We start from the raw sequence: 15,775 nt of genomic DNA on the forward strand, positions 1-15,775 counted from the left end.
ATACTCTCAGTAGTATTCTGGTCCTCTCTACTGCTAAATTTCAAATTCACAATATGAAACACATTAGTTAACTGTGTCATATTACTTACAGTTACAGGAAACATGAAGTTCTCTATTTTACCAGTCTGCAGATCATTTACATGAACAGTGAGGCTTAAGTTTGCGCTAACTGTGACGCGACACAGAACTTTCAGAAATAGCATTTCACTAATTAAAAGGAAATATACACTAGTCTTCATTAAACACAGATCCACACACTCAAATCACAAGTATTAATTTTATCATATTATTCGTTCAGGGAAGAGAATGATTTTGACGTCGTATGTTTTTCATGACTAGTCAAACGTTAATTTAGAGAGGAGTATATGTAAGCATTTTCCATACGCTGTCTTTGATCCTCAAAAGGTTCATTTGATGCTGAAGATGTAGATAAATATCCAGGACATCCAGGTACTAGGGATGGTACTACACCTATAACATATATACACTGAAGAGCCAAAGAACTGGTACACCTGCCTAATATTGTGTAGAGCCCTCGCGAGCACGCAGAAGTGCCGCAACACGTGGCATGGACTCGACTGATGTCTGACGTAGTGCTGGAGGGAACTGACATCACGAATCCTACAGGGCTGCCCATAAATCCCTAAGAGTACGAGGGGGTGGAGATCTCTTCTGAACAACATGTTGCAAGCCATCTCAGATATGCTCAACAATGCTCATGTCTGCGGAGTTTGGTGGACAGCGGAAGTGTTTAAACTCGCAAGAGTGTTCCTGGAGCCACTCTGTAGGTGTCGTGATGGAATTGCCCAAGTTCGACGGAATGCACAGTGGGCACGAGGAGATGCAGGTGATCAGACAGGATGCTTAGGTACGTGTCACCTGTCAGAGTCGTATCTAGACGTATCAGGGGTCCCGTATCAATCCAACTGCACACGCTCCACACCATTACAGAGCCTCCACCAGCTTGAACAGTCGCCTGCTGACACGCAGTGTCCTTGGATTCATGATGTTGTCTCCATACCCGTAAACGTCCATCCGTTCGATACAGTTTGAAACGAGACTCGCCCGACTAGGCAAAATGCTTCCAGTCATCAATAGTCCAATGTCGGTGTTGACGGGCCAGGCGAGGCGTAAAGCTTTGTGTCGTGCAGTCATCAAGGTTGGATGAGCGAGCCTTCGGCTCCGAAAGTCCATATCGATGATATTTCGTTGAATGGTTCGCACATTGACACTTGTTGATAGCCCAGCACTGAAATCTGCAGCAATTTGCGGAAGGGTTGTACTTGTGTCACGTTGAACGATTCTCTTCAGTCGTCGTGGTCCCGTTCTTGCAGGATTCTTTTCCGGCCGCCGCGATGTCTGAGATCTGATGTCCTACCTGATTCCTGATATTCACGGTACACACGTGAAATGGTCGTACGGGAAAATCCCCACTACATCGCTACCTCGGAGACGCTGTGTCCCATCGCCCGTATGCCGGCTATAGCAGCATGTTCAAACTCACTTAAATATTGATAACCAGCCATTGTAGCAGTAGTGACCGACGTAACAACTGCGCCACACACTTGTCGTCTCGGCGGCACTGGCTATGGCTCTCATATGCGATCAAAGCGAGTTAACTATAGCAACGTCTCTGTGTAATCCAGGTTGATCTTCACAGAAAGGATTTATTTCTCTAAGGAGGTCATAACTCGTAAGCGTACAATTCTAAGAGGGTCTGTCGCTAGTGATAGAGTTCTATGATTATATGCATCCATCCGAAGATCCTTCTCCAACACAGGAATCACCTACGTCCTTTCCTCCAATCGCTTTCTACCCTTTGTTGCTTCAGAGATCTACGTCCAACTCTTGCTAGATGGGGAGAAAGTTCTTTCTCATAACCTCTGCGGAACCTCTTAAGCTACTCGCCTTTCCACTGATAAGGGATCTCAATTGATTTTCTATTTCGAGGCCACTTATCAGAGTATATTTTGTTTTGGCGTTCGTGCGGTGATGAAAGGGAGTAACTGTACACCGCAGCAAAAAATTTCGTCGAAGACTGAGATCAATATTTCGCCATTGCCATCGGTTGTCTCGGTGCCAGTGTGATCACTGAGGGAGTGAATAAATGATTTTATCAGCCTACTGATTTCATATACGATATGCGCACTGAGCGACTGAATAAAAGATATTCATCCGCTTATTGACTGAAAGAAAAAATAGTAGGACTTTAGTCAGATTTGTTTGCAAGCTTTTGGAGTTCTCACATTGCTCTCTTTATACTCATAACGGCTTCGTTTAGTGAATAAATGATATCTAACCACTTATCAACTGAAAGAGGAAACTAGGGTCTTTAGTCAGATTTGTTAGCAAAATTTTGGAGTTTCCACATTATTCCCTTTACACTCACTCCGGCTTCGTTAAGCTTTTGTTTGTTAACAAATTCTGCAAGTTCAGTTCTGTTACTTACTGTGAGGGCTACGACGTTTCCTTCTGGAGTTGGTTAACTAACTGTCTGCTCGAAGTTATCTTCAGAGAAACATTCGGAACAATCACACGAGTGCTTGTGTCTGGCTCAAGTTTTATTCACACGCTCTCCCGTTATACAAGATGTAACAAAAAGAATCATCCGATCTGGCACCCCTATGTTTTTGAAACTAATAAACATATACAATGAATTTTGTTTGTTGATGAAAGGGAAACTTAAAAAGTTTGTTTTCATACCTTTTCATGGGTGTTCAATACGCCCCCCTTGAGATGCATAGCATATGTCAGCGCGGTATTCAAATTGCTCCCACATTTCAGCGATTTACAGCTTCCACAGCTGATGTTATGCGATGTCTCAGTTCATTCATTGTTGTTGGTAACGGAGGCACATAAACAGAGTCTTTTATAATTCCACACAAGAAATAATCACATATAGCCAGGTCCGGTGACGTTGGAGGCTAGCAATGTAAGGCTGAATCATTTGGTCCACTTCCAGATGCCAGTGAGGTTGCGCCCCGTCCTGTTGGCAAATGAAGTCGTTCGAATCAGTCTCCAAATGTGGGAAAGGAAAGTTCTCAAGAATATCGAGATATGCGCTTCCTGTAACAGTGTTTTTGGAAAAGAAAAGTGGACCACACAACTGTTCCCCTGAACACATTTGCACAAAACACATTTGCCTCTACACAAACAGCCTGTTTCTCGGAATTGTTCGTGCCATCATTTAATGCTCTATGCGGTAGAAGCATTCACATCATAGCTAGTAGCAAAGTCACGTTGCACTGTTATTACAACCAGCACTGCGCGAAACGTAGAACACAAAACTCTTCCTGTTTTTCTGACACCAATTTTACTAGAACTGAAGTGGGCGCGCACTGCTGCTACCTAGCGTAAAACTCGAGAGTTTGCTCTTTCCAACAGTACGTTGTTCACGCGCATATGTCAAATAACATAATAGTTATGATTTTTGTAAAATCGGATGATTCTTTTTGATACACCCTGTGTAGCTCGTATGCTGAAGTGCTCTCGTATTACAATAGTATGATCAGAAAAGTTGGCCGGCCGTCGTGGCCGAGCGGCTCTAGGCGCTTCAGTCTGGAACCGCGCGACCGCTACGGTCGCAGGTTCGAATCCTGCCTCGGGCATGGATGTGTGTAGTGTCCTTAGGTTAGTTAGGTTTATGTAGCTCTAAGTTCTAGGGGACTGATGACCTCAGATGTTAAGTCCCATAGTGCTCAGAGCCACTTGAAACCACAGAAAAGTTGTAATATTCTCCAAGATTTCTCCAAAGTACTCTGCCAATAGCATTCCTATGGCAGGTGGCATATTAAGCATCCGATTACTATTTTGTCCAATTTTGATTCTTACCTTTACACATATTATTTCACATTCAGATTCAGCAATAACCTCAAACGCCGCCGCAGCTAACTTTTAACGCACGCTTGGATGTTTGAGTACGTTACTATCTGAATGTAGGAATTCATTTCATCAGCGTTGGGAGAGGAAACACAAGGAAATGAGAACAGTAAAGGCAGCATCGTGTTTAAGAAGCTTACACTGCACACTCCGGCATCCGCTGCGTAGCTATCTGGTGCAGCAGGAATAACGGTGACGTAGAGCGTGAAATATGCCCTGTTGTCACTGGGCTGCGCAAATATACGGTGCGCGGCGGCGTGGCGCGCGGCGCTCTAATGCACAGACCACAATATTTACGATCGACAGCAACAGTTTATTACCACCTGATTTATGCCCGGCAGGCGGTGATTAGCGCGATAAGATAAGATTCATTACTCTCTGATTTGTTTACGCTCTTCTCCAACACAATTTATGAGACAGTCTTGTTTTCCGGACACTTTAACAAACAAACAATATTCCCACTGTTATGATGACAATGTCTACTTTTACTCGTGCCGAAAATAGGCAGACGACTACCCCGACACTGAACCGTTACCCCACAATTATATGTGGAATGCTGTGGTGCTCAGGACGATGGAAGTTTCGTCCAGTACGCAAATCATTAAACGATTTTGCATCTGACTTTTTCAACACTCTCATTGTCGAAACATGCACCTAGAAGGACGAGCTCTGTAGAAATAAAATGGCTCTAAGCACTATGGAACTTAACATGTGAGGTCATCAGTCCCCCAGACATAGAACTATAACTATATAAACCTAACTAACCTAAGGACATCACACACATCCATGCCCGAGGCAGGATTCGAACCTGCGACCGTAGCAGCAGGGCGGTTCCGGACTGAAGCGCCTAGAACCGCTCGGCCACAGCGGCCGGCTCTCTGTAGCAATACTGTTTGATAAGCAGGTGAGGATTAACGAGGCGGAAAAGCTATTGCAGTTTGCCATTTAAAGAAGGAGCATTTATTGCGAATTAGAGACGAGTGCAGCTGTGTGGCATCAACCCAGCATATCTGTGAACACAGTCTTTGAGAGGTCGAATCATAGAACTATCTGAGTATCATGTGGTGTCCACCGATATCCCATTATAACGGCCGGTTACAACACTCACGGTTTCTACTCTTGCAATTACGTTTAGTACTTCAGATGATATTCTAGCTTCGGTAATTGAAGCACTTAAACACAACTACCTCCTTAGCAGCAGCTAGTGACCTCAGATGCCGCGTAATGGATAAAGCTCGGTCAAATGTGAAGTTATCGTATAGTCTTGGTTGCAGCTTTTCTATACCGTCAAACTACTTCTTGCGAGTGATAATAATACTGAAAAACACGGTCGCCAGCCAATGTGGCGAATCGATTGACGTTATTCAACAAATTCACCAAATTTGGTCTTTACTACATTTTGGGTCTTACTAAAACTTTTTTCTCTTTTAATAATTTCTATCACTGAAGGAACAGGCTAATGCACGTAGATAGCTGAATAATGACTGCTTTCAGAATAGGTCGCTCGCACACACTTAGAAAGTTTTGGTACAGGGTGTTTCAAAAATGACCGGTATATTTGAAACGGCAATAAAAACTAAACGAGCAGCGATAGAAATACACCGTCTGTTGCAATATGCTTGGGACAACAGTACATTTTCAGGCAGACAAACTTTCGAAATTACAGTAGTTACAATTTTCAACAACAGATGGCGCTGCGGTCTGGGAAACTCTATAGTACGATATTTTCCACATATCCACCATGCGTAGCAATAATATGGCGTAGTCTCTGAATGAAATTACCCGAAACCTTTGACAACGTGTCTGGCGGAATGGCTTCACAGGCAGATGAGATGTACTGCTTCAGCTGTTCAATTGTTTCTGGATTCTGGCGGTACACCTGGTCTTTCAAGTGTCCACACAGAAAGAAGTCACAGGGGTTCATGTCTGGCGAGTAGGGAGGCCAATCCACGCTGCCTCCTGTATGTTTCGGATAGCCCAAAGCAATCACACGATCATCGAAATATTCATTCAGGAAATTAAAGACGTCGGCCGTGCGATGTGGCCGGGCACCATCTTGCATAAACCACGAGGTGTTCGCAGTGTCGTCTAAGGCAGTTTGTACCGCCACAAATTCACGAAGAATGTCCAGATAGCGTGATGCAGTAATCGTTTCGGATCTGAAAAATGGGCCAATGATTCCTTTGGAAGACATGGCGGCCCAGACCAGTACTTTTAGAGGATGCAGGGACGATGGGACTGCAACATGGGGCTTTTCGGTTCCCCATATGCGCCAGTTCTGTTTATTGACGAAGCCGTCCAGGTAAAAATAAGCTTCGTCAGTAAACCAAATGCTGCCCACATGCATATCGCCGTCATCAATCCTGTGCACTATATCGTTAGCGAATGTCTCTCGTGCAGCAATGGTAGTAGCGGCGCTGAGGGGTTGCCGCATTTGAATTTTGTATGGATAGAGGTATAAACTCTGGCGCATGAGACGATACGTGGACGTTGGCGTCATTTGGACCGCAGCTGCAACACGGCGAACGGAAACCCGAGGCCGCTGTTGGATCACCTGCTGCACTAGCTGCGCGTTGCCCTCTGTGGTTGCCGTACGCGGTCGCCCTACCTTTCCAGCACGTTCATCCGTCACGTTCCCAGTCCGTTGAAATTTTTCAGACAGATCCTTTATTGTATCGCTTTTCGGTCCTTTGGTTACATTAAACCTCCGTTGAAAACTTCGTCTTGTTGCAACAACACTGTGTTCTAGGCAGTGGAATTCCAACACCAGAAAAATCCTCTGTTCTAAGGAATAAACCATGTTGTCTACAGCACACTTGCACGTTGTGAACAGCACACGCTTACAGCAGAAAGGCGACGTACAGAATGGCGCACCCACAGACTGCGTTGTCTTCTATATCTTTCACATCACTTGCAGCGCCATCTGTTGTTGAAAATTGTAACTACTGTAATTTCGATAGTTTGTCCGCATGAAAATGTACTGTTGTCCCAAGCATATTGCAACAAACGGTGTATTTCTATCGCTGCTCGTTTAGTTTTTATTGCCGTTTCAAATATACCGGTAATTTTTGAAACACCCTGTACATGAAAACAACGCCGGAACGACAATAGTACCTACTTAAGTTACTGAAGGTAAGGTCAGCAACACTGCAACTGGAACACTGCAACTGAAAACATGTATTATACAAAAGAAATATTTTGCGATACTTTTGTAACTATCGAAATGATTGCAAAAGGTTTTATACTTTGTTTTTCTCAGTTTTATTGGAATAGTAACTTCATGTAATTTCTTGGACAGAAGGTGCCAATAACCAAGTTCACACACTAGGTATAATTGTTGTTTACTTTACGTACTTTCAATGCAATCTACAATTCTTCACATTTACTTTAATCGATACACTTGATTGATAATTTAAATTTACTTTGAAAGAAAACACTCAGTTGCGCAATAATGTTTCACACCAATGGATTCCTGGTTTCTTTCTCTTGAGTATGGAAAGGATCCCTACTTGGAACACTTTAGATTAAATTAGTCGTTTTGCGTTTAAAAAACAATGAAATGATTATTGAATAAAACACACAAAAACTTGTCAACCCAGCTCGTATACAGAACTATGGACGGTTAATTTCAGTATTGTCGTCGTGAGAATAGTTGCTTGAGATTTAGGTGCTTAGAAGGCGTGTACTGTTTTGCAGCGACGGAGATTATTACTTGTCTTTGTGGCGTCGAATTATGCGACTCATACCATCGCAAATATGAGTTTGGCTTTCCTGGGGATCTGCGTCAGTATAAGTAATGAATGCCTTATACTATTTTACATCCAGGAACCAACAACACTCGTTGCAGACTTCATTTTATATCTCCCCTAAAGCGTTGCAAACTTATACCTTAGCACTTTCCCTTCACTCACATGTATTAAGCAGTTAAACTTTAACTTTGTTTAAACAATACTGCGGAATACAGCGCGCATCAGCTTTCGTCACCTGCCTCAACAGTGTCTTGCGCCTGTCTGGCCCTCTCCACTTCTCCCCTCTCCTACCTGCTCCGTCAGCAGCAAAAATCTCCACCATTTCCGGCCTTCCAGAACGTCGGTAGATCCTTATTGGTTTTCATCTATATTTAATTTTAGCCCTAAGCTGGTGCTGTCTACAATTTACAAACAATTATACATAGTTAAACAAAAGATAGTTATTGTTACTTACATAACGCTATTAGCATTTGTTAATTACATATAAACATTAAACTTCACATAGTCAAAGAATATTATCTTCTGCAGACACTCTTATACTCTACATACTGTACAAATCTCATTCTTTGCTTCAATACTGCAAAGTGTCTCGACTCTCAAAAGGTCGATAGTATTACACCATCACCTCTAATTCGTATTGCCTGCACATCTCTAGGTGAGGATGAAGTTCTGATAGTACGACTGATATCACACCACACATTAAAGTGAGGTACGGAAGGCCAGGTATTAACCCAATGACCTCGTATTTAAATGCCCTCCTCGTTGCTCTGAAATCAGATATAATTGATATTAGCCAGTATGACTGTTTTTATTGTCAACCAGTACGATTGCTGGGTATGGTAGACTTCACAGCACCCTTCTAAATGTAGAGCAGTACCACACTTTTTGCCCTGCCGTTCACTTTCCCTTCTATTCCCTCATGAATAGCACACAACACACCTTCTTGTGGCGTCCCTCCCCCCCCCCCCCCCGCCTACCCCATAGATGGAGGAGGCGTGTACATCGAGAAATGAGACTCTTTTCTCCCCCTAAGCCTCGTGGTCACCCGTGGACAGAGGCTCACGTAGCAGTTTTTGTGGTTACTTAGTTACGTATTCCACAGATCATTTGATATTATTTTTGCTGGCTACCAGCTTTTAAGTCGAAATTCGTCAATGGAACAGAAGGTGTTGTCCAGCAGAAATGATTTTAAATTAGATTTAAAACTTGCTTCGTTACCTGTCAGTCATTGTGCAAATGATCAAAAATTTTTGTTGCTTCATATTGAACTCCTTTCTGAGCCACTGACAGTTTAACATTGGGTAATAAAGCTCATTTTTCCTCTAGTGCTGCGGGAATCAATTCTTTTCAAATTGTGATAGATTATTTATGAGGAATTTTATTAGCGAATATACGTACTGTGACGGTGCAATTAAAATGTCTAGCTACTTGAAGAGGAACCAAACGACGTCCTTAGATAAACATCACGTAGTACTCCTACTGCTCGCTTTCTTTCTATGTTGATGAATTACTCCAGAAAGTTATTCCGTAAGATACTATTCATTGGAAATATGCAAAATATGTCCGAAGGTTAATTCGTTTGTTTATAAGATTAGAAATTATATGAAGAGCAAAAGTAGCTGACTTTAATTGTTTGAGGCTCCATTCCACCCTATTTACTGACTGCTAACCGTGTGCTACATCAATTGTTGGTATGATTCCTTTTGTTGTATAGAACTGAATACAGTGTGCTTTTTCTAAACTTACGGTGAGCCAATTTTCTGAGAAACGCTTTATAATTCTTTGGAAAATATCACTTACAGTTTCTTTCGTTGCTTTCTCTCTAATGAGATTTATTATAACACTGGTATCATTAACAAAAAGTACCAATTCTGCTCATTGAATGTAAAGTGGAAGGTCACACACATATGAGGGTTATTCGGAAAGTAAGTTACGATCGGTCGCGAAATATAAATAACTCTGAAAACCAAAAATGTGTTTTTGTAACAGTTAGCTTCACCGTCCAGCGAGTTCTTTACATAGTCACCGCATCGACTTAGACATTTGTCGTAGCGTTGTACCAACTTTCCAATACGCTCATTATACTGTACAAGGAAGCCACCTGTGCTTTCCGGCAATTCTCTACGGTGATTTGCAACTCTTTGTCTATGCCAAAACGTTGTCTTCATAGCCAGCAGTTCATGTGAGCAGAGATGAAACCTATAGGGAGTCAACTGCGGGCTGTATGCTGGGTGGTCAAACGCTTCCCATGGAAAATTCTGGAGGAACATCATCATTGCCCCTGCAGAGTGCGGTAGAGAATTGTCAAGATGAAGGAACTGTATCACAGCTATGTTATGTGGGCTGCATGACATCAGGCGAAATCTTTCGCCAGGCCCTCATAATTGGCAGGAGCCACTATTTTGTAGGCATTTTTACGTGGTAACTGTATTCAGAACTGAAAAGAGCGACATGTTGTGATCGATGGCCATGTTAGGGACACTGTCCAACACATATGTGCAAAGCAAAGTGGTTTCCATTTCGTGACCGATCGGAACTTACTTCTGAATAACCCTCGTAAGTAATAGGACTGAACCCAAAATTGAACCCTGTGGGACTCATTTTGTGATTTCTCTTCAGTCACCAAAAATTTTCTACCCTTCAGACATTGTGCGATGTTGGTCCAGCGTCGGTGTAGCAGACATTTTTCTTTCCAATGCTCTTGTGATAAGCAGCGAAGGAGTTGAAAATACACAGTTCAAGAAGATATGTAAAAATATATCTTGCAACACTCTTTCACTTTGCGTCGCACACATGACTAGAAAGACAGCTGTCATTTGATCTCGAAGGTTTATACCACCCATTCCCTTCAAATGTTCGAGGATACATTCAGATTTTTCACCTCCTCTTTTATAATCTGACTTTTCTTACTGCTTAGCTTGCATGTTCTCTTCATGTGAAAAGATTCATGTTTTCTTGACAGAAAACAGACGACTTTGTTATCATACCACTTCATACCCAACCGTTCGTGGACTATTTATCGTGACGCATCTCAAACAATGGAAAAGCCAGTTTGGAATATCAACAACATTATGAAAAGGATAGATTGCTACTCACCATACAGCTGACACGCTGAGTTGCAAGCAGGCACGACGAAAAGACTGTTACACATTACTCATCTCAAGTAGCCGGGGTTAGCGATCATGTGTTCGCGAGATGTGCTTGCTTGTGTGAATGTGTGTGTGTTTTCCTTTCTGAAGAAGGCTTCGTCTTTTTGTTGTGCCTGTTTTCAACCCAAAGTGTCCAGTTTACGGTGAGTAGCAATCTCCCTCTTCATAATATTGTTTAAGAGCCATTTATTAGTTATAAATTGAGCACCATACCTTCATATAGTGAAATGCGCATTTGTGAGCCGAGTTCGTCATCCGATTTAAATACCACAACAACTTCATGCAACTACCGCTTGTTATTTGCGGTGTTTGGGCTAAAACCGAGTACTGTGTTGTTGATCCCAATCAACCAAACCAGTGACTCTAGTAACTCAATCACGTACCAATGGGACATCAGATTATCAGGTTAAATGCAGCTATGTTCAGTCTTGGTGGACGTAGAGCTGGTCCAGATACTCCTCGAAACATAGTTGTTTTCAGCGTTTGTTAGGATTCGTTTTATTTTCTAATTGTTTTGGACTGCCTTAGAATGAAATACATTTTCCGCAAGTAGTGCAGTACACTTTGTTTTTATCATTTGTTCACTGTGGTCACGCGGCAGCATTGGTGTCTCACTTAATAGAGGCTGCAGATTTGAGTGCAGTTCTGTGCGCGGGCGTGTTAATGAAACTTAACTGTGCTTGATGTTTGTGTTCGTTTATGCTGTTGCTGTAAACTAAACTGATTTCCTGTCCTGCAACTTTCATGTGTGTCTGTGTTCAATGCGAACTAGAAAAATGCAGATGGTGTGATTACGAGAATGCTATCTAATAAAGAGTCGAAACGTCTATAACTGTATTGCAAGTAACTTTTACCAAAAATAATTACAAAACCTAAAATTAAATACTAAATAAGCTGTGCTGTGAAACTCTGTATTACCCATTGTAGTGAATAGACCTAAAATGCGTGACGTCACAGTACTTGACTAGAAGTAACAACACTCGGAACTCGGCCGGAGTGGCCGTGCGGTTCTAGGCGCTACAGTCTGGAACCGCGCGACCGCTACGGTCGCAGGTTCGAATCCTGCCTCGGGCATGGATCTGTGTGATGTCCTTAGGTTAGTTAGGTTTAATTAGTTCTAAGTTCTAGGCGACTGATGACCTCAGAAGTTAAGTCGTATAGTGCTCAGAGCCAACTCTCGGAACTAACAGAATAAAAATTCCGTATCAGATTACAAATTGAATTTTGAAGAACAGATGTCCAAAATACTTCTATTAAAACTGCCCTGTAAAGTATTTTATTGCAAACTACTAAATAAAATTGCAAACATTAAATGATGGACACGCGAACCTATTGCTGCACTGCCTGCATAAGAAGTGATATCTGGACTGCACTTTACCTGAGGTGAACTTGACAATAATTTTGAAATGCAATGGTTGACAGCGAATGATTTAGCTGTGTCATGAATGTAATGTTGGACTGGCTATTACAAATTTTCATGACTTAACCTAGTGCCAAAGAAAACTAGATACTGCCCAAAAGTTGTGAACATAAAAACGCAGCACAGCAGAAAACCAGCTAAAAAAAAAATAAAAAAAAAAATCCTCGCCCCAGCGCAGTGCAGGGAAAAGCAGCTGTTGCTAAGTACATCATGCTTCACTTTAGATGACTATGATCCACTCAGTGCAATGCAGCGACACACAGGTACAAAACAAAATTTGCAAGATTAGATGGTGGTATAAATTCAAGTATCTAAATGATCGAAAAGAGACTAGCACTCAAAAGTATGTTGTGAACCTCATTCCGCAACAATTACGATCATCTTTACAAGAATTACTTCTTCTGAAAACATATGATTGCCATGAATTTAATTAATACAATTGTAAAGGAGGGGTGCATCTATAACTCTGAGAGCAAGTCATGTGAACATGTAATTTCTCTCGTCTCGACAATCAAACTAACTGAACCGAACCAATAAAGGGAAAATTTTCCAATAATCTGTCTTTCTTAAACTCGTGATAAATTACGCGTGAGGGAGCAATGCAACGACATCATTACCTAAAAATCTCCACAGTTTTCAAATAAATCTTTGCAAAACCATATTTCTAAAATTGCACATCATCTGCATTTGCATCTCCGTGTTCTGCTAGTTATTTCCAGACTACGTAGCAGAGTGACAAACACCCGACTCCTTCACTTACTCCTCACTTAATGCTACCTGCAATGATATTGCTACTGACAACCAAAGATCACATTGCTTGTACTCAGAACCTCTGTGGTGTAACATATCGACTATGGAAGACTTCAGGTAAAGTGCAGTCCAGTGTACAGATATGTAGTATGGTGGCACATCGAATAAAAAGAGAAATCACGTGACTTTTATTGAAGGCACAAAATAAGCTGGAAACCTTACGCTGCCGCAACTGAAGGCCACGCCCACTTGCTCGAGTAACGGTGAAATGCTCTTTACGGCACGTGAGCATCCTCCTCCATGTTGTCATTTAGTGTGCGCAAACAATGACTTCTCCGAATAATAAAGTTGAAATATACACGGAGAGCCAACTAAGACAGGTAACCCCTAAAGACAGGCAAGACGAATCAGTATGTCTACGTGTTATCTTCACTAACTTATAATAGCGGATAATGCAACGAATTTCCAGACGCATGCGAGTGCTTTTGAAAAATGGCTCTGAGCACTATGGGACTTAACTTCTGAGGTCATCAGTCCCCTAGAACTTAGAACTACTTAAACCTAACTAACCTAATGACATCACACACATCCATGCCCGAGGCAGGATTCGAACCTGCGACCGTAGTGGTCGCGTGGTTCCTGACTGTAGCGCCTAGAACCGCTCGGCCAGCCCGGCCGGCCGAGTCCTTTTTAACTTTTATAGTTGACGAATTATGACACCCACTTTTTTTTATTAATGGCTTCATATACTTTTTCCACACATTTGGTAAAAATCTTGGAAGACGACTTCAGCGACGTAACATGTGCGGAACTTAATAAAATAGCAATGAAACTATCGACCTGGCTCAGCTTTGCTCAGATGGCACTGATTCCGGCACAGGGATAACAAAGTACATACACAAAACTTACTCCTGATTCGTTCTATCCATTAGTGAAACCCATACCAAAAACCCTACAGTAGTTCCAAAGATTAGCCTACAGATAAATCGGTGAGCACTTTTAAGTGCTAAATCTGGAGCTGCGGGCGCAATTTACTGCTTTTCCCGCCAGATACCGCCACCTCTCTCGCTGACCAGGTCGTAGCCAAACTCTTAGATTGTTTTCGGAAGCTGCTGTCGTTTACCGCGTACTAAAGTCATTAGAACGTCAAAAGAAAATAACGAGAAATTTAGAAAAGGTATCTGTATGGTGTAAGAGTAGTAGTTGACTTTAAATAACAAAAAGTGTGAGATTCTCCACGTGATTGCGAAAAGGAATCTGTAAAATTTCTGTTCCACTACAAACCACACTTTTTTTAATAAAAAAGGTATATTGACCGAATTACAACCGTCACATAGAAAATGCTTTTGGAAGACCATCAAAACGAAACGCGTTATTGGTAGAACACGTACGATGGAAGGAAGGAAGGAAGAATAAACATCCCATCGGCGGCGCGGTCAGTAGAGACGCAGCACAGGCCCGTATTACGAGATAATGGGGAGAAAATCAGCCGAGCCCTTTTCAAAGAACCATCCCGCCATGTGCCATGAGAGATTAAGGGAAATCGCAGAAAACCTAAATCTGGAAGCTACAACAAATCTATTAAGAGACAGCCTACACTACGCTTGTCCGTCCTCTTTTAGAGCGTTGCGACGCGGTATGGGATTCGCATCAGAAGACATCGAAAAATTTCAAAGAAGGGCTGCTCGTTTTGTATTATCTCTAAATAGAGGTGAGAGTGTCAGCAATGAGAAGCACTAGTTGGGATGATATTCATTAAAACAAAGGCAGTTTTCGTTGGTGGCGATATCTTTCCACGAAACTTCCATGAACCAAGACTGTCCTCCGAATGCAGAAATATTAACTACCACCTATATAGGGAGAAGTGGACATCGTAATAAGATAAGAGAAATCAGAGCTTGCAAGGAAAAATTTTGGTGATCGTTTTCTCATGTGTTAGTTGAGAGTATAACGGCAGAGAAAGAGTCTGAAAGAGGTTCAATGAACCCTCTTGCAGTGTTCCCTCTCTTCGGGATACTACTTAAATCGAGTTAGTTATTCTCGGCAGCTGTTAACACCAATTGTCCCAACACTGATAGCTCTAATTATTGTGGGTCGCCAGCCACACAATAAAAGTCTCACCCCATGAGACAAGGGGAACTATTCTAAAAAGAAATAAGTTGGCCATCTGACAGTGCCGAGGAACCAGCCTCCGCAAATAAAGGTCGTCGAACCATAAATAGACACCACACACAAGCGTAGCCTATCCTCATACAAGGATAACGGCGGACACTGAAAAAGGAAAGACGGCACATACGGCATTTAACACAGGTTGAGGGACAAATTGTTAAAGGGGTATGACAATATAAATTAAAAATGAAATGGGTTACTGCTCACATCCTCTAATATCCGTTTCCATCCTTTTACACTTTGACAATTGCGGTCTCCTCTAGTATCCACACTGAAGCGTCAAAGAAATTGGTATAGGCATGCGTATTCCAAAACAGAGATACGTAAACAGGCAGTATACGGCGTTGCGGTCGCAACTCCTATATAAGACAACAAGTGTCTGGCGCAGTTGTTGGGTCGGTTACTGCTGCTACAATAGCAGGTTACCAAGATTTAAGTGAGTTTTAACGTTGTGGTCACAGTCGGCGGACGAGCGATAGGACACAGCATCTCCGAGGTAACACTGAAGTGGGGATTTTCCCAGTACGACCATTTCACGAGTGTACTGTGAATGTGAGGAATCCGATAAAACATCAGATCTGCGACGTCGCTCCCGCGGGAAAAGATCCTGCAAGAACAAGACCAACGATGACTAAAGAGAATCGTTCAGCGTGACAGAA

This window comes from Schistocerca nitens, chromosome 7 (genome assembly GCF_023898315.1).
Source record: "Schistocerca nitens isolate TAMUIC-IGC-003100 chromosome 7, iqSchNite1.1, whole genome shotgun sequence".
Lineage (NCBI taxonomy): Eukaryota > Metazoa > Arthropoda > Insecta > Orthoptera > Acrididae > Schistocerca > Schistocerca nitens.